Source organism: Gorilla gorilla, chromosome 2 (genome assembly GCF_029281585.2).
Source record: "Gorilla gorilla gorilla isolate KB3781 chromosome 2, NHGRI_mGorGor1-v2.1_pri, whole genome shotgun sequence".
Lineage (NCBI taxonomy): Eukaryota > Metazoa > Chordata > Mammalia > Primates > Hominidae > Gorilla > Gorilla gorilla.
In genome coordinates, this window is record NC_086017.1 from 189,024,009 (window position 1) to 189,047,702 (window position 23,694).

Below are 23,694 nucleotides of genomic sequence, written 5' to 3' on the forward strand. Positions count from 1 at the left end.
TGAGATTTAAATAATAGAAGAAGATACCCATATATTTTTCCCCTGGTAGTTGAAATCATTTAGATAGTTTTATGTAAATTTTATGCAAATGGAACACATTTTATGCCCCCAAACTTATGACGATCATAACTACTTTATTCACCAAAAGTTGGCCTTCAGCAAGATTCTACTGAGGACTGATGATCTATGCAGTCTCCTTCTGCCTGGATTTTTGTGACATTTATCATCATCCTACTTGGATACTCAAAAGACTTGCAATATGTGAATATAGGACTGAAATAAGACCCTGATTCTCCTTCAACTAAGCCTGAACTACCTACCACAAGCACCTGGGGATCATTTTTTGTAGTTTCTTCTCTAGTTTCTTAGTACAAATCATCTTGATTCATTTATGTCATAAAGTAATAGACATTCAAATTATAATTTTACTGAGTAAAAAGACACACCCTGGTATGTATGGAAAGTATTACTAAATTTTATTAGTTTTTAGGAGTGACTGTTTGCCAATAGCTAAATTTAGAAAGAATATGTTCCTAACAGTGCAGCTCTAGAGAAAATTTTAAGGCGTGATGATTTCTTTAATTTTCAGAGCATTACAGCCAGCTGGCAAAGCCTTTTCTATACCATTGTGGCTTACTGCCTTTGAAATTACTTTCTTTTCTTAAATTAACCTGACTATGTTAAAGTGACAAAATAGCAATAACGGTGTGATAAAATTGGCCTCTTTGTATAATCTTAAAGTAACTTAACTAACTTAAATAATAGTACCCTGAGTTTATGACTGCTGCAGTGTACTCCATAAAAAGAAATTGGTGTTAAGAACATTTACAGAGCCCCATATTAGTTTTATTGATAGATAAATAACATTTAAAAATTTGAATCATATGTAAAGTAGAAGGAGACTTCTAGCTCAAAAAGAAATTCCCCATTTAAACCCTCAGGACCTAGTTGTCTCACCTGTGGTGGTGGAAAGAGCACCAAGCTTGGAACCAGAGGGTCCAGGTTCGGGTCATTGTCATCGTGTAAGCATGGGCAGGTAAGAGAATTTCTCTGGGTCTCAGTTTCCACATCTGCAAAATGGGGATACTAATATTAACGCTGCCTTCTTCTCAGGGTGTTATAAAAATAAAATAATAAATGTGAGTGACAACAGAAGAAACATATTCCTGAGATTTCTGAGGAGTTTGTCTCATAGAGAGGAAAGAAGTCAGAATGAGTGGTTAGACTTTGTAGAATATGCACATCCTACAGTGTGTGCAGGGGAGGGTGCTAAATGAGGACAATAATGTCTGAGCAGCAGCAAGGAAGGGAGGACACAGGGAAAGAGAATGTCATGGGAACCATGAGGATGGTGCTTCTGGGAAAGAGGGGTTCAGAGGGAATTTTTTTTATAAGGATAATGAATGAATGAATGGTTAGATGTTGGATGGACAAATGGATGGTTGCTTAAATGGTAGGATGGATGAAAGGACTAGGTAAACCCCTGAACCACCCTGTAAAGAAAACCATCAGTCAAAATCTCCTTTAGGGTGGCTGTTCAATGGGCAGAGAAGGCCTCAGGGTGGCCCAGAATTCTTCAGGTTTAACATGTAAGTCTTTTGGTCAGTTTTATTTTAAACTTTTGTACAAATACCAAATATATCTGTTTCTTGAGTATGGGCAATGGTGGCTGAGCTGGCTACTTCAGGAGGAGCCTCATTCCGTTGTTGGAAGGCTTGGCTTTCTTTTAAGTTGAACTGAAATCTTGACCCTGGCAACTGCTACCTTGGGTCCTGAAATCTTGACCCTGGTGACTGTACCTTTGGAGTCACAGAACACTTTTCTTCCTTTTGACATATAGCAACACTTCTCTAAACAGCATGTTCTATACCTTGATAGGGTGGAGATCTGCATTCTGTTTGTTAGCCCATGATTATCAGCATTTAAAACCTCCATAAAACATTACAAGTCATGTTAGACTTACAGTACCGAAAGTTAATTTCTACTTTATCTTTCGGATATTCTCCAGTTCATAAACACAAAAAGCAGATATACAAGCCATGCACTAGTCAGGGTTTTCAAGGTGAGAGCACCACTCAGAATTTTCAAAGTGTCAAGGTATCACAACAGGAATAAACAGGCCCACAAAAGTTTACTTTATCCATGTTGTTTGTGAAGTAGAGTAATACATTAATTTTTAAAAATATAGTAGCTTTCTATATAGTACTATGTTATCATTGAAAAATGGAATTTTCATCAAAAACCTATCTTCTACTTTTTCAGTGATATGAAGGAAAAATTGTTTATCCCAGACATTTATCATTCAGCCCTTTAATATTCATCCACTTCTTTATTTATACATCGTTCATTCACCAAGCACTTATCTAATTTATACTATATACTGGGCATTTGGCTAAGTGCTAGTGCTAGAGGTACTAATTATAATAAGGCATGATTTTTGGTCTAAAAGGGTCTGGTCATCAAGTGTCTGAAGTAAGAGGCCAAGATGAGGTGTTAGGAATGAGGATAAGAAAAAGAGTTTGCAGGCTGGACGCAGTGGCTCACACTTGTAATCTCAGCACTTTGAGAGGCCCAGGCGGGTGGATCACTTGAGGTCAGGAGTTCGAGACCAGCCTGACCAACATGGTGAAACCCCATCTCTACTAAAAATACAAAATTAGTCGGGGATAGTGGCGCATGCTTGTAATCCCAGCTACTTGGAAGGCTGAGAGGCAGGAGAATTGCTTGAACTGGGAAGGCGGAGGCTGCAATGAGTTGAGATCCCACCACTGTACTCCAGCCTGGGCAACAACAGTGAAACTCTGTCTCAAAAAAAAAAAAAAAAAAAAGAAAAGAAAGAAAGAAAGAAAGAAAAAAGAAAAAAAAAGTAGTAGGTAACCATTAAGTGAAAGAAGAAAAGGAAAGATTTGTAGTGGGAATAGCAGGGCAATATGGAATGTCCACATGGAGGTAGGACCTGCCAGAGCTATAAACCTGCAGCATTGGAAGAATCATATTGCTCTAAATTCTTTATCTACCATAAGAGAAAACAGAGATTCTGGGGGATATAAGGCAGTGGATGATTTCCTCAGGGCTAGGTCGTTTCAATCCTTTCCAGTGGTTCAATATAATACCAGATCACCTCATCGTGCTAGTGGAAGGCATCAGGCAACTGGGAACTACCTATTCCCTATAGGATTTTGTTCTACTGTATTGCCGTATTGCAATGCCATCTATAGTAGCATACTTTTTATTTTCTGTTATAAATATATAATCTCATAGAATAAGAATGTATTCTTTCAGCTGCTCATTAGTTGAGTCTAGTTTTCCTCATATAAAGACTTTTTTTTTTAAAAAAACACCTATTTTAGTAACACTTTCTAGAACATCTTTAATTTTCCAGATGAATTGTTCACTAATTAGTATCCCAGGAGTGTGAGTGCTATAAATGATAGATACTCTTTTAATTTTAAAACTAAGATGGCTTGGAGAATTTTTAAATTTAAATCCCAAGAAAATTTAACAGAAATGCTGATAAAAATGATATGTCATTCTATGCTTATGTTCAGTGAAAGAAATCGAATACATTTATTTTTCCCAAATAGTTAAGTTTACAGAGTTTCCTAACAAAGAGTGGTGATATAGTCTGGGTCTGCATCCCCACCCAAATCTCATGTCAAATTGTAATCCCCAGTGTTGGAGGTGGGGCCTGGTGGGAGGAGATTGGATCATGGGGGCAGTTTGCCCCTCAGTGCTGCTCAGTGATAGTGAGTGAGTGCTCATGAGATTTGTTTGTTGAAAAGTGTGTGGCACCTCTCCCCTTTCTCTCTTCCTTCTGCTCTGGCCTGCTTCCCCTTCACCTTCCACCATGATTGTAAGTTTCCCAAGGTCTCCCCAGCCATGCTTCTTGTACAGCCTGTGGAACCATGAGTCAATTAAAACTCTTTTCCTAATAAGTTACCCAGTCTCAGGTATTTCTTTATAGCAGTCTGAGAATAGACTAATACAAGTGGTATGCCCTAAATTACCATGCAACCTAAAACTTAAAGGGAGAGATTAAATAAAATGACATTTTTGTTTATTAAAATAACCATCTATTTAAAAATGTTCATTACTTAATAATGACCTATAATATCCATTTAAGCATCAAATTGGGCAAAAATTATTTACAAAGTTCTACTTTTGTTTCTCTCTTTAAATAAAATATTGGCTTCAGAGCACTCATAAGTTAATAGACCAAAGAGAATTCTAATCTTTCGATTCTCGGCCTAATTTTCTCCTTTCATTTTCAGTATGAACATAGGGGTCCCAGGTAGACATTGAAACAAAACTTTAGAAGGATTAAAGAAGGAAGTAAGAGCCAAACAAGGAAAAAATAAGAAATAAAAAAGAATGGGATAATCTCTCCCATGACAAGCCCTGAATATAAATAAGGGTGTGGTTTTAAAGTGAGTCATTATTCCATTGCCTACTCCTTTCATGGCAGAGACAGTGATGTCGTGGAATAGAAGCTGTTAAAGAGGCTTTATATAACAATTAGCCTCTGAAACAATAGACAGGCAGCAGGGTGTTGTTCCAGAAAATGTTCAAAGAGGAGGAGTAATTTTGTCCTTTACAAATTTAATATCTTCTCTTTTCTCCTATATCATTTGGAGGAAGCGCCTTTTTCCTTTTTCTCTTTTTTAAGCAAAATAAGCGTTATGCACTAGTAGGTAGTGAGTGAATTCTCTTTGCCAGCAGGAAGAAAAGCAATTTTTGAATGCCAAAAATAGCTCCTTTGTGTGAAAATATCACATAGCCCAAGACATTTTTGGGAGAAAGCAAAGATTCATGTTCTGAATTATTATTTTTTAAATATACAGGCAGAGAAATGTTAATAATAGAAAAGACAGAAATTGATGGTCATTTCAAAGTCTGAATGTTTATCCTGTTTACAACACACTCAGACTTTTGTGTGGTCTCAGTCATAATTCCTCTCCCAGGCTATGTCTCTAGGAGATAGGTATTCCTAATCATTCTGTTTGGGTCAAGACATTTTATTCCTTCCCTATCTTTTACTACCTGTTCCTATGCAACATTACAAACCAAGCAAAGTATGAACTGACCTGGATATAGGAGATGGCCCTAGAGCTGTAGACAGAATTAAAAATCGTATCTGTTTTTTTTTTTTTTTTTTTTTTTGTAAAGCACCCCGACATCTTTGGGAACCATACACTCTAGGGAATCTTTTTATCCATTATTTGCAAATAGCAGACCATCAGCCAGTTACAAAGACTTTTGATAGAGGTGGTGGGCATCTTTTACTTTCACCCAACCAGTGTCCCTTTCTGCTTCATTTGATAGTAACATATCCTTTTCTTTTGAAAAACTAACCATTCTTATTACATGTCATTTTGATGGCACTGTCAGTCCAACTGTCCTGCCTTCCTTCTGGCCAGTGAGTGGATGGCCATGTGAACCAGGCTGGGACAGTGAGATGTTTTCCTATGAACGTGAATATTGAATGGAATGACACAAGAATGGAACATGGTCACTGACTCACTTTGCTAGTGGTTCTACTTGTCTGACTGCTGAATGAACTCTAACTCCTGACTGACAGATTTTGGAACCTGGAAGTAGAGTGCTCTCATAGCAAAATCTAAAATGAGACAGTGGTTTTGGAAATAGGCGGTGTGTAGAAGGTGGAAACTGTGAGAATTTTGAGGAGAGTATTGGTGAAAGATCAAGTACCTTGAACCCATTGTGCATACAATTTTGAATTATGAGGAGGCTGGCAGTGAGGCCTTAAAGGAATGGGAGAAAAATCTTATTGGAAACTGGAGGGAAGGGCAGAAACTTAACAATACACTTGTCTGCAGGAACGTGGAAAGTAGAAAATGTGTCTGATAAACTAGGGGATCTAGCTGAGATTTCCAAGCAGAACGGTTAGTTACCACCCATTTTTTTTTCTTGCTGCTTATAGTAAAATATGAGATGAGAGAGAGCTAAACTAAGGGAAGGACTGTTAAACAAAAAGAAGCTAGATCTTGATGGTTCTGAAAGCTCTCACACTATTCAGAAAGTCGGAGATGCTAAAACGGAGATAATGTCTAGGGTGTGGCCATAAATCTTTTTATTAAGATCTTCACAATTCTCTGATACCTCAGAGAACCTTCAGTCAGACTGAAGGGCCCCTTAAGGAGATTAAGAGTGTGCCACACAGATTCTCTCAGCCAAAGAGTAGAGCTTCTAAGAAGCCTAAGGGCATTGTCCCCAGTCATCTCAGCAGAAGCCCAAGGTGGAAGGGAGATTATCTGTAAGAGGTGTGTGGGTGGGGCTTTTGTCTGATGGATTTAACCTGGAGAAGTTTCACAGGAAACCCATAAGGTTCTCAAAAGAGATAGATACAGAAACATTACCACTTGGATGGAATGGGACAGTACAGAACAGTACAGAATGAAGACAGGGCTTTGAAGGCCCAGAATTTTAACACCTGCTATATTTTGCAAAACTAGAAAGAAGACTAGGAGGGTGAAACCAAGAGCCCAGAGGGCAGAGTGGAGAAACACGAAGAATTATTTCAGACATGAGAACTAATCAAGGATCTTCCAACATTTGCCTGGCTCAATTTTAGAACTGCCATGGACCTGTAACCCCTATGTCTTCCATCCCCCACCCCTTCTTTGAACAGGGTCATATAAGTGCTTATCTTATATCTGTCCCACTGTTGCATGTTGGCAGAGGGAGACATAATTTGCTCTTGTTTTATGGGTTTAAAAATAACAAGCAATTGTATTTGAAGAGCTGTGCTTAAAGAACTACACTTGAGAAACCACATTCATACTTGGACCTGATTTAGATGATGAGATTATGGACTTGAAGCTGATATTGCAATGGAATGAGAATTTTGAAGTCTTTGGGGGCAGTGAGTACATTTTGTATTTGAGAGGTAAATAAATCACTGGACACCAGAGGATACACTGTGGTGGGCACAGTGGCTCTGGTGGCTAAGGTGGCTCCTAGTGATCCTTGCCTTCTGGTATTCACATCGTTTTGTAATACCTTCTTGCTGAGTGTGGGCTGGGCTTATTGACTCACATACAACAAATAGAATACCTCGGAAGTGACAGGACAGTAATTGAGGGATTAGGTTATAAAAGGCTGCAGTTTTCATCTTGGAGGCTCTCTCTCACTCTCTTTTGAATGACTTACCCTGGGGAAGCCAGCTGCCATGCTATAAAGCATAAGGCAGCCCTGTGGCAAGTCCCATGGGAATGGACTTGAAAATAGACTTTCTGAGACCTGCCCGTAGCTATGTGAATGGGCTTGGAAGCAGATATCCTTGAGATAACTGTAGTCTCAGCCAAAACCTTGATTGTAGCCCATGAAAGAATCTGTACCAAAATGACACAGCTAAGCTGCTCCTGATTCGTGATCTACAGAAACTTTTGAAAAATAATTTTTTGCTATTTTCAGCCTCTAAATGTTGAGATAATTTGTTATGCAGAAATGGATAAAAATACACTCATATTCTAGAGGATACACTATGCTATAATGCTCTAATTACTATTATTCAACATTTTGTGAAAAGGCAATTCCACTGTGTTTAAGAGGATGACATCGTCAATGAATCTTTTAGTCACTATTTAGTCACTATTTGAAAAGTGCCAACTTTGACCACAATTTTATTTTTAAAAATTGTGCTAATGCCAAATTCCTTTTTTAATCTGATTTCTCAAATATTGTGAAATATAAAGTTTGGTCTCCTACCTCTCCACTGTCTTAACTGATCTTTTGATTAATTCTTTTCTTTAATTACAAAACGATAGCTTAAAATGGCATGAGGGCATGGTGTTCCCTTGGTCCTTGGAATTATCCCAGGTTAGAGTGCTCAAAGATAGGCTAGATTTATATATAATAATAAGTTACCTTTATGAGATGCTTATGTGTAACAGGAACTTTGAAACTTGCTTTCTGTCATCATTTTAGACAATTCTCATACCAATTGTTTGAATTAGGCATCATTATTATTCCTCCTTTAAAGAGAGTTGCCCAATGTCATACATCGGTGAGAGGTGGATCTGAGACTTGAACTCAGATCTGCCTATCTTCAAGAAATCCTGAGCTCTTAATCACTTTAGGCAAATAAGATGTCCTGTGCCTCTTTGCGTGAATTAATAAGCTGTGATAAGTGGATTCGCTCCATGGCCCAGTGGTTACAAAACAGAACCTGTGCAAGCCCATTTCATATCCTCCTGGATGCAGCCTGTGAGGGGTTTTGAATCCAGAGAAGCCCTTTTGTCACATGTGAGCCCAGGACATTTTTGAAGAGAGAAGTCCATGCCCAATCTGAAATAAACTCTGTCACCAGGTTATAGCCTCTGCCTTTAAGAAAACTTTGGGCAATCTTAAATGTTATTCAGAATGTGGGAGATACTTGAAGTGGTCAGTTATATTGATTTTTCAGGATCAAGAGTACATGAGTTCTAAGAGAGAAATCAGAGGGTTTCAACAGGCATTTGGATGAGTGGAACAAAAACTCCCTGGCTATGCCTGTGACCAAGACTATCACTGTTTGTTTCCCGCATGTAAACTGTTACATGCCAGAGTGTTCACTAAATGCTTTATGCATTTGGGTCATTCTGACAAACATTGACTCATTTGTTGGTTATTTAAAAGGGACAATTGAAATATAAAATATGGTGAAATTCCTGATATTAATAAGTGTCTTTGTTCTATTTGAGAAATCAGATTAAAAAAAGAATTTGGCATTAGCACAATTTTTAAAAATAAAATTGTGGTCAAAGTTATTAATGAAATATTTATTTTTATTTGCTTTCTTCTCTCACTAATTTTCCAACAGACTTAATTTCTTCAAAATCGAATCCTTTATATTTCTTAAAGTTTCAGCATTATTTTACAAATTGTTGAAAATACATTCCATGTTTTCCTGGTCATGTTTCTCATACCTAGACTATGTATTCAGTCAAACAGGGTGATGGTCAGGCCAAAGTTTATCATATCACACCAGAGTTTTTAGGTCATTTTCAGTTTTCTTATTTTTTTTTTTCTTTTCAAACTTTCACTTGAAAATAAATTAATTGGAAAACACTAGCAAAGCTTTTTTCCTTCCGCTTTTGGCTACTAAACTGCCAACTGCCAATTGTTTCTGCATTCTTTATCTGATGTGCACAAGATACAGGAAAATTGTGGCTGTATTTGGAGTTGGCAATAGTTAAATGGAATTATAGAGAGTGACTAAAACCAACATGTATTTTGTAGAGGCTTTTGATTACACACAGCTTTCTCTGAGACATAAAAAAAAAAACCTCTTGAAGGATTAGCTTGCTAGGGAGAATTACCATTCTGAAAGATTTTTGCCACATTTCAATGACAAAATTATTCAGAAAAAAAAGTGCCTCTCTGTAAATAGTCTCTAAAGTCTCACAAACATCTGAGCTCTTGGGGGCCAGAATCAGGGCACAATTTGTGTAAATTAAATACACACACACATTTGATAATCCAAAGGTCTCTCAGACGTGTTTTGACCCCTCTGGAAAGTATCATCAAAATAACTGTACCATCTCTTCAAAAAAGCGCCTGTGACACGGACCATGAAAACACGGTTGTAGAAATCTTATTGTAACCACTGATGTATTACAGCTATGTTAAAGTGGCAGCTGAATTAACTTGGTTGAAAACCAAGTATGTTATATGTATCTTTTCCTCAACAGACCAGTGTGAAATATAAAGCTTATTTTTTTATGTAACTCCTTAAATGATCTAAACCCTTTATTTAAAACAACTTACCTTATGATAACTCTTCTGACAGATTTAAATACTCTTGTTATAATATGAGACTTTGCATATTTCTATTAAGTGAGATAGCTACATCAACACATTTCCTGAAATTATTCTTAATAATTAATTTTAATAACGTGATATGCTGGTTGGAATTTGTGGTTGTTTCATGTGCCTATCTTATTAGAATTTCAAGCATTCCTAAAGCATTCATGTTGGAAAATGACTTAGACAAAATTTTGTGCAATTGGTTAATTTCTCACCAGAAAAACTCCTGAGAGGTTGAGTAATTTTGCAGTTAACTAATGCCAGACCACTGTAAACAAGAAACAAAATGTGAATCAGATGCTACCTTCTCTGAAGATGGAATCCACATCAAGCAAAAAATCTGACTTCAGAAATTCGCTTTGCAAATTAGTCCAGTAGCTGTCTATCACGTCACCTGGCATCGGCCCACAGCCTCCCAGTAAGACACTTGATAGAGGAAAGACAGCAGAGTGAGAATGTGGTATCCTCCCTCGTCTAAGCCCTCCTTAGGCAAGCTCCCTCATTCCAGCTCTCTCATCCCAGTACAAGTTGGGGTAAGATAAGCTCTAGTTGTGAAATGCTCTACGACAAGAAAAATTCAGAGAATGTGCTTGTGTGACCATGAGAGTGTGTTTTACTGCTGGGATGAGGTGAGCCATACAGAGAGGCAGGTGGAGGGGGAGAAGAGAGCTGTGATCTTCCTGGAAATAATTTGCTCCCATGTCACCCCCGGAAAAGGCATCTCCCTTAAATCAGGCAGGCATAATGAATGGTGTGATACCCGGCAGCCTGCGCAGTTATAAATACACAGCCTTTCATTCTAGAGATGGCCCATTACCACTCACTAAAACAGTCTGTCACAGTGGTGCTCTGGGGCCATTCATTTTTCATGACCTTCTTGGAGACGTGACTGGGATTTCCTGAAACCACACATAGGTCCCTGCCCAGCAAGCGCTCTGCGTTAACATCCCTTAATTCTTCTCTTCCAAAGGTTATCATGTCCTGTGGGGGGATGTGTGTGTGTGTGTGTGTGTGTGTGTGTGTGTGTGTGTATGTCTTCCCTAGCAGGCAGAGAAACAAACAGCACAAACTAAGCTTGACCTTGTTGGAAATACAGTTTATCCACAGAGTGAATGTTGGCTAAAATTTAATCTTATGACATCAGGAATGTTCAAAGTTTACACAGGAGGTAAGAAATTTTAAAAATCAGTTTAAAAAATTATCTCACTATTCCCAAGGTTCAGATTTCACATCATGAGAGGCACACTTTAGCGGAGCAATTGCAGCAAAGCAGGACCTTCTCATTGCTGGCTGCTTCAAATAACAGTTGTCCCTTTGATAATATTGACACCTATCTCCTTCACAATCTAGTGCTTCTCCTGCACTTTGTAACATATCCCATCTGTTTTTTTAGGGCCACTGTCATAAGGACGCCTGGAAGAGTGAAGAAAGGCCTGATTGATCACAAGGTCCTATCAAATGTCAAAGCTGGCCCTGGCTGACCTCCCATCTATTCAGAGCTGCTTTGATTTAATCTCCAAACTGGCTGCTTCTCCAGGCTGTGAGTTCTATCTGCAACCCATGTGTCAGCATTGAGATATGACCTGCTTCATGCTCCATTCATCTCATTTGAAGGACGGAAATTAAACTCGAGGGTCGAAGAGGGGAACTGCTCAAAATACACACACACATTAACTGAAGCCTTTTGTGTGGGTACATTATAGGAGTTTGAACAAGCATTAAAAATTATATTAAAATGAACTTGATCTTTACTCCACTGAAATGGTTTAGAACTCTTCCTCCCCTCACTGACCCTTCGTCTATTCCTTTTTCCCTCTCATATTTGTAGTAATCATATGAACCTGATCTTATTAAGATTCAAAGTGAAAGAAGAGAAAAATTTACATTTTTTTCAGTTTCTTTAAAAATGGTGTCCTTTAGAAAATTCACTTTGCCTGTAGTTTGCACAGTAAATATTTTTTTTAAAGAGATAGGAGAAGCTGGAACTAGACTAATAGAAATGCAGACTGCTTTGTTTAGCATTACTGATTCATTTAAGTTTCACCTTGTAAGGTTTTTAAAAAAATTAATTAAAACTCAAACTTTGGGAATAGTTCTATAACCATCAGGACACATGGGTATGGTATAAATCTATATATCCTAGGTTCCATTTCTTATTTCTAACTCTTCTTTCTCTTTTCATTGGCCCTTTTTTACTATCAGGGCTAATAACTAAGTGAAACTTGATTCCTTACAGATTTGTTTGCATAAAAAGTTCAAGAACAAACTCTACGTTATTTACTAGAAGTACCTCAAAAGTATTGAAATAAAATAATTATAAGTGTGTTAGAAAAGTTATACTTATTTCTGTGTTTATTCATTTGCTCATGCATTCATACATTTAAACTCCATATGATAATGGCATCCAGGTAGGAAAAATGTTGTTGCTTGTTTAGTTAAAAGGATATACTGTACATTTCCACTGTAAGAGTAGTACATATTCAATATAGAAAAGACAATTGGCAAAGACAGGCAAGAAAGAGGGAATAGCAGACATCAAAAATACTATTGACCAGAAGTAAACAACATTAATACCTTTGTGTTTATCCTTTCTTTTTTTTGTAGATGCCCACTTTTTATTTTCCTTATATAAAATCATACTGTTTCTGCTTGGGAGAAGACTACATTTTTTATTGTTTTATCACCTTTTATGGAAATGATTATTTTGTTTGGTAATATTGCATGAATAGCAATTCAGATTTTTAAGTTTTTTTCACTATTATGAATATTATTATGTAAAAATATAATTATATATAGTATGTTATTTATGTTTCCTTTATTTTCTCCAAAATACTCTAATTTGGGAAAAAAAGATGTACTCAATTTACAGGTGTAGTTAAAACTATAGTCTTTTCTTTTACGGTTTTTCATTTGAATACTCACTTGGAAATAATTTTCCTTCTTAAATAATCACTCGTGTTTTCTTTAAGACATGTCATTTGTTTTATATGTAACATATGTACAATGGAATGAGTACTATAGTGAATACTGATACTATTTCTACATAAACAATTTCATGGGACTTATGAAAAATCTTTCTGACTACAGTCATGTGGAGAGAAACATTTGAGCATCTGAGGCATTCAAATAATGCTGTTTAAGCATCTAGTTTTGCAAGTAGGGAAGTGGAAGAACACAGGATGATTGTATCTGTCTTGTACTTCTCAGTAAAATCTCTCTTTCTTCATATCCTTATGTTAATATCTTATTATTCATGGCAGAAATGTTGAATAAATGCACTTTGCAAGTTAATTCATTCTTTTCAGTGCCAGGTGGAAAGTAGGCTCATTCTTTTAATATGGTATAGCATTTTGCAAGAGAACTTTTTACAATGGTGGAAATGTTCTATAATTGAACTGTTCAACATGGTAGCCACCAGCTACATGTGGCTATTGAGCACATGAAATGTGACTCATGTAACTGAGAAACTGAATAAAAAATTTTATGTAATTTAAATTTAAATCAATTAAACTGCATGTGACTAGTGGCTATCATATTGGACAACACAGCCTTAATAGTCTTAGCATTGTTAAGACCATTTTAACAGTTTGTGAAGCATTGTAGATGTTTACCCAGTTACTCAAGTTTATTTCATTGAAGAATAAATATAAGATGATGAAGAACTTACAGTCTCAGAATATAATAACAATAAACAATTACATTTGTCCTGAGAGATGTTTTTCACGGTTTCTTTCAGAGAAGAGAATTGAAAATTTCAAGAAGGCAAAGGTGATGGAAGTGTCTTCATGAGACCCTTGGGTAACATAAATTGGCAAAGAATTGGATGATCTGGGTTCTAAGATCTGGCCTTAAAACTAGCCATCTATTGACTGAGTAAGTTACTTCACTTTTTGGTGGTCTTAGTCTCTTGATATTCACCACACAGGGTTTGGAAAAAATGTATTTCTTTGTTCCTACTATGGCTAAATTATATGGATTTTTTCTGTCCTGTATTCAGAATCAGATACTAGTTTTTCCTTCATACGTCAATAATGTGTATAAGCACCCAGGGCCAGATACATTCTAAGTGTTCAATAAGTATTTGTTGAGTGAATGGATGTAGTTAGTTGTCTGCCTGGATCAATAGCTCCTTTAACACTCCATTATTAAAGCTTGATATTTTCCACACCTAGACTTAAGCAAAGTGTTCAAACATGGATGTTTTTGATGCAGGTGAAATATTTTGCTACAGAGTGGTAGAGGATCACTGGGCACAATCCTCTGCTCTTGAATTGCTAAAAGGGCCTACTTCCAGAGATGGCCAAGAAAGTTTGGGACTCTAGCACTCAGCTGATTTTCCTAAAGAAAAGCCCTCAGGATGTGCTCAAAGACCTGGATCAGGCACACTGAGGTGATGATGGGAGGTCAGGAAAATGGCCAGAATGGAACTAAGATTTAACTTCCCAGAACACTCGTATACGATTTTTCTGAAAAGTTTTTTCCGCACCTTAGCAATATTAACTACTTTGAATACTCAAGTCCAGAATAATTACATTTTCCTTCTTTCACATTCTGACACTTATATATATATCACTTATGAGATATTTAATACTACTCTTTTGAGAATGAATAGTTTATTTTTAGTGTGATGATGTCTTTTTAATCGAATGAAACTGTTAGCATCAACAAGGACAGAGATACTACCTTACCTTTATTTCTGGCACACAGTTCTCTGTATCTCGCAAACTCCAGCACAGTATAATCTACTCAGCATCAGACATATGGGAAAACACTATCTAAATAGGAAAGCATTGTACAAACATTAGTAGTTGTTATTATGATTAGAATTGATGTTTCAGGTCATTTAATAATTACTCTTACTTCTGGTACATACCCTCCTCCAGGAACGTAAAAGCTCGTCAGTGTTTTCTGGGCTTAGCATAGATGTCCTGAGATCTTAGCATTTCTAGGATTTCAAACTGTACAAGAATATACAAAAGAACATTTATCATGCTCTCCATTCAGAAGGATAATATTAAAAATTAATAAGCATTTTAGTCTGCTGGGATGCAACATAATTCAGGGGAGGGGAGGAGGTCCGTCGCTATCTTTTTCAAGGGCAATTCACAACGACACTTTGCTTGATAAATTCCTGAAGCTTGATGTTCTCCTCACCATTATACAATGTGAGTGCTGATAAGGTCTTTTAAAAATAACAATACTTTATTTTAAATTAGTCCATCTGTTTGGGGAAAAAGGGAGCAGTGTGTACCTATATAGGTGTCATATCCTTTAGTCCCATAAATTTCACAGCTAAAATTATATCTTCTTTTTTTGTTTGTTTGAAATGGAGTCTCACTCTGTTACCCAGGCTGAAATGCAGTGGCACAATTTCGGCTCACTGCAGCCTCCGCCTCCTGGGCTCAAGTGATTCCCCTGCCTCAGTCTCCTGAGTAGCTGGGATTACAGGTGCCCAACACCGCACCTGGCTAATGTTTGTATTTTTAGTAAAGATGGGGTTTCACCATGTTGGCCAAGCTGGTCTTGAACTCCTGACCTCAGGTGAACCACCTGCCTTGGCCTCCCAAAGTGCTGGGATTACAGAAATGAGCCACCACGCCTGGCCTAAAACTGTATCTTAAAAAAAATAGTTCACGTAAGAAACAAAAATCTTAAGGAAGGAATGACTTTACTTGTGACTTATTGATCATAAAAGGAACTTGGAAACAATTTGGATGCCCAATATTAGAAATGCTTAAATAAATTATACTAGCAAGAAAACACATTAGGAAGATGTTAACATTTAGCACTTTAGAGCTTAGACAAATATATAGAAAAATTTTTTTTGGAAAAGCTTAATGCGATATTTGTACACAAGTATGTGAAATGTTCATATGTATATGAATGCTAACATTCCCCAAAAGCAAAGACTTATTTTACTGGGTAGGCTGTTTGCATTGTACAAAAAACATGAGTTTAGAATTAGAGCTAGATTTAAATTCCAGTTCTTCCATAAGCTGTGTGACACTCGCAAATTATTAATCCTCTCTGGATATGTATTTCCTTATTAGCAAGTGTGTGTGTGTGTGTGTGTGTGTGTGTGTGTGTGTGTGTGTGTGTGTGTGTGTGTGTGTTAAGCAAAGCCACTTTAACAGTCTAGGACATAGTAGGAGCTCAATGCTATTATTTCCCTTTCCCTTTACTAAATACCTGAGACTTCCTTGGTTTAAAAAGTTTTGTTCAAATTGACTGATTTTTATAGAAATTTCAATGTCGTTGTTTTTGACCCATGCAAGAATTTCTAACGGACGAGACTCTATTAATTAATGTGATAATTTTCCTGTAATTGGTCAATAATCTTTACATTTGAATAGATTTCAGAACAGTATTAAATATCTTGGGTTGGAGGTTAATTTCTGTAAACAAAAATGTATATCCAACAGTGTTGCATTTTAGCTGATCTTGACTATAAACGAGTGCAATTTGTGTTCATTTCCCATATATCATTGACACTAAATTTTGGAGCACTTACATCTGGGTTATGTTTGAGTAACCTTCTGGGAGTATCTCTCCATAGATTTGGGAATGAAATATCTCCCAAATATAATGCAATTTCAGAATGCCTAGAAACTCACTACATAGTATATATGCGTATTTAAAAGAAACTGGTCTCATACATGATAAAAGAAGGGTAATGCTAGACATAATGACTGTTGCCACTTGGTAGCAGGGGCCAGAGAGAACAGGAAAAAGATTAAACAAGACGATTAAAATTATTTTTCAAGTAAGGCTATACCTCTGTATACATGCTTAATTACAAAAGGAAATTAGGAGCAAGTGCATGTATATTACTGCATGTATAAACGTAGAGTTTAATCGGTTTGGAGTAAATTAATGACTGCTTGCAATATTTCTGGCGATTTGTTCTAAGCTTTGTGGTTTTAAATTGGTTTCTTGAAAATGCTGGATAAAACATTTGAATTCACACATTGTTTTAGGAATTGATTTGGGGATAATAAAATATAATGAAATGTTTCACCTCAGATGGATCTAATTTATATTTGCTCTGTACCCTTTTTTAAAACCTGAATGCAAATAATAAGGACACTGCTAGGATGTTTAGAGGAGCTGTAACTGCAAGTTACTCTTATTTCTTTTTATTGGGTGAACTCTTTCAAAATTCCATTCTCTTGAGGTGGTAGAGAACAAGGACAAATCCTACAGGGGTTTCCCTTTTTTATCCACAAAAATTATATATGAAATTGAAAGGCAAGGAGGTAAAAATCTGGCAACTCAGGAAAGAAATGATTATAAAAGTCTAAGAATCGGGACATTTGCATTTCAACCACTAAGGAGAAGTTTCATGAGTTCTCAGATAGTCTCTGATAGTGACAGGACTACGTTTGATCAACTATCAAAAGGAGATGATGACAGTCACTATTACCTGATGTGAAAATGACCTGCAAATGATTCTGGAAAAAAATGATAGCTATTCTTCCAAGACAGTCAAGAAGAATAAAGCAAAGGTGTTTATTATCATCCTATTTTTTGATTTATAAATATTATTTTCCTGATCTGACAATATATACTTGGAAGTATTTAAAAAAAAGAGAGGTCTGGGCATATGAAACCACTTGAGGCACGTATGGCCCCTTTATGTCAGGGAAAGTATCATGGTATTAGATTCTTCTTTTTTTCCTTGTTAGCTGGGTATCCATTTCCTGTTGGATTTCTTTAATCCAACTAAGATTTTCAGCTTTCAGGAGTACAGTCACCCCAAATTTGCTCACTCTCTTTTTGGGATCTTCTTTTGCCATTGTTTTTTCTTTTATAATTGATTAGGTAGTAATAGGACTTAAAAAATAACTCTTGAATAGATTATGACTCAAGTGTCCCAGAATTTGTGCCCAGATTACCAATCACATGACTGCTAGCAAAGCAGTCTATTTTTTCTTAAATTTTGTTTTCCATTTCTGTGATTATCCTACATTTTATGAATTTTTTTCATAGGTACCTAATCTTCTCATGCTAATTATTTTCTCTCACCTTCAAGCAAGAAAGACTGTTCCTAAAAAACTCCTTTCCCAACTCCACCTCCTTTCTGTTTCTTCTCGTTGAAGTTTGCACTTCAATGAGTTTGGCAGTTTATTGCATTATGCATTGCAGCTTTTGACATACAAATTTGATCTCCCATTAGCCAGTGACCTCCTTGAAAGCAAGAACCGTACATTATTACTCTTTGTAGCTTAGTTATGTTCATAGCACATAGTAGGTACTCAATACATGCTAACTTATTTAGAATAAGGTGTAATGAGTAATAAAAATCATGCTTTTTATTCCTAATGCATTGCAACAAGTGTAGATGTCCAGAGATAAACTTTATACTACAAAAGTATGAATTTTGTTTTGGAGAATTTTGAACATTAGTAAGTATGAAGACAACTTGAGTCTTATTTTTGTCTTTAATCAGAGGAGCCATTTTGGCATATCGAAAGTCACATCACAAAAATGCCTTCCCTCTTTTCCTACCTCTGAAGACTTTTATGTATTTCTGAGTTTTTTGTTTCCAATCTCACTTTCCAACAGTTTCATTCTTGGTTATTTGCTGGAAACTTAAAGGGGTCAGTAATGCATGGGAGTGTGTAGGCAGGTGGGGGGTAGTCTTTTTTGTTTCTTTTATTTTTATTTGTTCTTTTTTTTTTTTTCCTTTTCCTTCTTTTTTTTTTTTTGGAACAAAGAGCTTTTCCCAGCGCTATTAGGCTCCTTACTGCCACCTTTTCCTTTTTAAGGTAGCAGGAAAGATAATAGTAACATGATTTCAGTTTTTAAAAATGAAAGTTCAGAGAGTCTGAGTTGCTTGGACTCACTAAGAATGAAAAACCAGAATTCTTATCACTTCTCTTCATTTTCCAAATTGGGTACCCTCTTATAGTATAAAACTTTACACAGCATGTCATTGTCTTAGGATATTTTCTCAGTTACTTAAAGGTCAAGTACACAGAATTAGACGTGATGGAATGGCCTGGTTGAATAACTCTTTATTACGCTGGACTTACTGCACTTAAAACCTAAGCAATGTTCATGTCCATCAACAGACTAAGATCTATTTGTCTAAGTTTAAATAGTGTATTAATTTAATTTATTTGTCAACACAGCTGGTCTCTTTAGGTATTTTTAAAACATCAGCACAATGATTAAAATAATAATAATCTGTAGAAAGTTAAGATTAAATACATGTCTATGTTAAAATTGGCCATACTTCACAGAACCATTTTCATATGCTTAGCACTAAATTTATGTGACAAGAGTAAAATTAGACAATCTATGACGTATGTCATCAGAAACATATGTCATCAATTAATAGGCTGAATTTTCAAGTCCCATTGCTAGAAGACTGTTAATAACTCCTATGCTTTCTTTATTCTTGTAATTTAGGTGAGCATCACCATGTTCAATGATTAGACTTAACTCATACTTGAAAACAGAGATCATTGAAAAATTCATATGAATGATACAACTAAATGTACTTCCTTTTTATATGGAAAAACCTCATAATATCTAACAGAGATAGATCCACTAGAAGATAGTAACAACAGCAAAGATAGCAGTTATACCACGTAGGGGGGTCTCTTCTTTACTGAAATCAAGATCTTCTAAAAAGTGAACATAGCATTTCTTTGTCTATTTCAGTTAGAAATTAGAGGTTGACTTTTCAGATGTGGATGCTGAACCTTGCCAACCTCAGTCAACCAAAGCTATTTTAAACATTTTCAGTCTGGCCTATCCACTTGTAACCAAACTTCTTAGGACTTGACACCCATACCCCTACTTCTTGGATCAAGGCTTGAGCCTGATTATTCCTTTTTGCTTTCTGGTGTCTGGTGACAGCTTTACTCATAGTTTGTTTTCAGCCCTCCCCAGTAGGCTTTATTTTGGAGTGCAATTCTTTTTTTTCTTTTTTTCTTAGATGGAATCTCGCTCTGTCGCCCAGGCTGGAGTGCAGTGGCACAATCTCAGCTCACTGCAACCTCCATCTCCCGGGTTCAAGCAATTCTCCTGCCTCAGCCTCCTGAGTAACTGGGACTACAGAGGCGCACCACCACGCCCAGCTAATTTTTGTATTTTTAGTAGAGACAGGGTTTCACCATGTTGGCCAGGGTGATCTCGGTCTCTTGACTTTATGATCTGCCCACCTCTGCTTCCCAAAGTGCTGGGATTACAGGCGTGAGCCATCACGCCCAGAGTGCAATTCTTTAGTTACTTCCGATTCCTTTTTCTTTTCTGGATATTTGGCCTTGGTCTTGTTTGGGCAGTCCTATGGCATTCTGTCTCCACAGTATTTAGAACTCTTTTGACTGAAATAATGAATGCCCAATTTAGACTAACACGGAGTAGAGCACATTGCATCCAGGCCCAGGGAATAATTGGTACAGAGACACACAGTGCCACCAACATTCTTTCTCTTGTCTCTGCTTCTCTTTCACTCTATTTCTTTCTTTTCTCAAGTTGCAGACTTGACTTCTCTGTTTTATAGTTATGACAGGAAGTGGTTTTTGAATTCATTTCCCCCAAATTCATCACTTCCTTTTAAGAAAGCTGTCAAAGCAAGCAGGAACTTTTGGATCCATTCCAAATTCTCAGAGAAGTGTGATTTGCTTAGCCTGAGCCAGATGCCCATCCGAAGGCCAATGACTGTAACAAGCAGATGGAGTCACATTATACTCTTAGGGAAGCCCTATAGTAACCATACAGATATAGATGGATTTGAGGGGTTGAAGAGTAACTGTAGTTTCCAGACAAAAGATGAGGCAGTCTTAGGGTAGATTCTGTGACCTTTAGAACAGACCTCTATGACACTATTTCTTCTCACTGCTTGCTACATCATTTCCTCAAGAATCACAGGACTTTACAGTCTGTGCCGAAAGCGGCCAAAAACCAGTGGTTTTATGCCATTTTCCCTTGAATCCCTGCTGGTAAGCTTTTTAACATCTATCTTGCCTTTTGAAAGTGAAATGTTATTTTTTATGTCTTCAGCTCTCATAATTAGCTCAAGAACGTAGCTTTCTCAGCTAGCATTTTTTTACTCTTTTTAGACAGAACAACAATACCAAGTTTTCTGGATGCCTCTCTGTCTCCATCTGCTTTACCATCTCCCCTTAATTGAGGAAAAATTCTAAGTAACCCTGATGGTCATTACTTGGTGTCAGTCTTGCCACTATGTCACAGCCTGTCATAATTACATGATGTCACTCTATGCTAAATTCCCCCTCCTAATGAATAATTCATTATCCAAAAGAGAATATATTATATTAAATCTACATTTTGAAGTTTTGGCATTTTGCTAAAGATTATGCTTTATCTGGACCTTGAGAATACCAGAGGTTCTTCCCTTTGATTTTGTATGCTTAAGTAGGCCTTGACCTTTCCCTTTCTGAAAACCATTGTTTGATGCTAAAATTTTAGTCACACTCTAGTTGCCTTCCATGGAGCATTAGGTAAAGCAGAAGTAGCAACACAACCCCAAAACACTAATTTAATAATTGTTGGTGGACTCTAGCTAAAACGTCTTAACTTGAGTTATGACTGGAGGCATGAAAACATGAAGCAACATTTCAGATACTCCTGGAAAATTACACATTTGGCTGTAGTAATTAATAAGCATAGAATTAATTATCAGAATTTTCAAGGTATAAGGTCGTCATAAACCAAAGACAGTATTTAGGCATATGTTAACTTTCCGACATACTTTAGTATAGTGGTTCCCAATTCTGACTGACTATAAGAATTAACTAAATGACTATTTAAAAACACCCAGATTCTTAAACTCTGCCCAAGACCTACAGAATGAGGATCTTTGGGAGAGGAATTTTATATAATATTTGATTTTGATTTTGAGGAAGAGAGATTTTAATGTTCTCCCAAGTGATAGTGATGCTCAGCTGAACTAGAAATCACTTATTTCTATTACAGCTCTACTCTTTCCTTTAAGTGAACTCCAGGAAGTCATTTTGCTCACAGATGTGACACTGGCAGATTAGAAGTACACTTCACTGATAAGTCCGGAGAGTTACCCATCAATGTGTCCCCATAGTCCCAGCCCAGGCTCTTCTGCCCTCCTCATTCTTCATTAGTTACAATTGACACCTCTTTATAAAAACTAGGGCCTACTCCAACAAGTTTGAGAAGAAAGAGAATGGCTCGTCCCACACCCCAAATCTGGGCTCATTTGAGAGGGGAGAACCATACTTCCCTCGGCTGTAGAGTATCCAGGAGATGAAATACGAAAAAGCACTGAGAGTCAGACGCTGCCTGTCTCAGCCTCTTGGACTGTTCTTAGCCCGAACCTCTTGCAATCCTGCCTGTAGCTTCAGCCCCACCCTACTCCTTAAGACCAACCTAATCTTGGACATGATAGTCTTTACACAACTTCTGGGGCATCACTCCCAGGCTGGAGATATCGTGACCTGACTCTGGTAACTAGGTTTCAGCATTTCTCTACACGTCAGAGTCTTTATCTCGGCAACCTGCCTGATACCTCGGTTTTCCCAGATCACACTTCTCAGTGTGGTATGGGACATCCTTCACCAGGATCTTCAAAGGTGCCTATCAAAAAAATGCCAGTAATGAGCTTGCACCCAGACCTGTTGAATCAGAATCCTCAGGGCTGGAGTCCAAGAAGCGTATTTAAAAATAAGTGAACAGTCAAGTTGTTTTACAGAGTCCTCAGCTTCTCTAATCTGGAAATTCTGGAATCCCTTAATCTCTTTGTATCTGATATTTCTGATTATTTTCATTACTATTATTATTCTGACTTTTGCAGTAGTGTAATATAGTACAATACTTGTACATTTCTTTCTTAGCAGAGCCATTCATAAGACATCACCCCTGAATTTGGCTGGGGGTTGTATTGTGCATATGAAATTTTTGGCTGCAGGACATTCTAGTACTCTACTCAAAAATATGTTTTTATTGCATACTGGAGAAATTTAATCACGTTACCAAACACACTCATTCAGAAGCATTACGAAATACAACTCACTCTAATTACTTTTTATCATTATTATTGTAATTATTTTATTATTTATTATCCCCATTAAGAACAATTAATATGATATACTACTATCAATCATTTGACTATAATAACAGCAACATCTGAAATTTTCAAAGCATCTTTTTTAAAAGAGTCCAAATAGAATGAAACAAAAATGAGTTGTGTCTTTAAAAGTATTTTCTGAGTGTTTTTCTAGTAAGCCACCACCATTTACTTATTTATGAGAAACATATTCACATGCACGCTACTTGTGTGATGACAAAATTATTCTCTCAAAGCCGAATACAAATTAGAAAGTTAGGGCAAGGGCTTTATTTTATATCAGATCCAATAATTGTGAAATACTTTGGCAAGCACTACTAAGAATAAGTGAAATTGTGTTATTGCAAAATAATCAGATCTGACTTCAGTAAACTCCACTTACAGTGATATTTAAGTTGGATGACGAAGCTAAAATTTCTGCAAACTATTATTTGTACCCAGACTGACATGAATTAGAATTAGTAAATCACAATGGGCATTCAACTATAAGGTACAAACTAGAGGTGATTTATTTAGTGGTTTTAAATCTGGGAAGGAGTTTTATACTTTGACTGTATGTAAAGGCTGTTTCTGTTTTTACAAATGCTAATTACAAAAAATTATAACATAACTCATCTGAATTGTCACTGAACTGCCTAGGGAAACTCACATAAATTTTCTTCCCTAAATAAGTCTGCTAATATAGCATGCAACAATAGCAAGGATAAGACCAATGTTTTCAAATATAAAGGGAGATGGTGGCGTTCTTCTAAATTTATTTGATGAATTTGATAACATTTCAAATACATCACGAACTAATTTTTTGTGGCTGGATT

At 36.6% G+C, this 23,694-nt stretch overlaps 1 long non-coding RNA gene across 8 annotated transcripts in view; it reads left to right on the plus strand.

The window, feature by feature from the left end:
• Nucleotides 1–23,694, plus strand: part of LOC101141243 (uncharacterized) — a 263,129-nt gene that overhangs the window by 95,283 nt on the left and 144,152 nt on the right. For 2 of the 8 annotated variants that reach the window (XR_010133011.1, XR_010133008.1), the window contains exons 4-6: nt 942–1,036; nt 11,201–11,347; nt 13,544–13,680. This is a non-coding gene — a long non-coding RNA (uncharacterized lncRNA). Of the gene's footprint in view, nt 1–941; nt 1,037–11,200; nt 11,496–13,543; nt 16,825–21,756; nt 21,840–23,694 lie in introns of those variants that run through there. The other 6 variants (XR_010133012.1, XR_010133007.1, XR_010133013.1 and 3 more) reach the window with 6 other exon arrangements.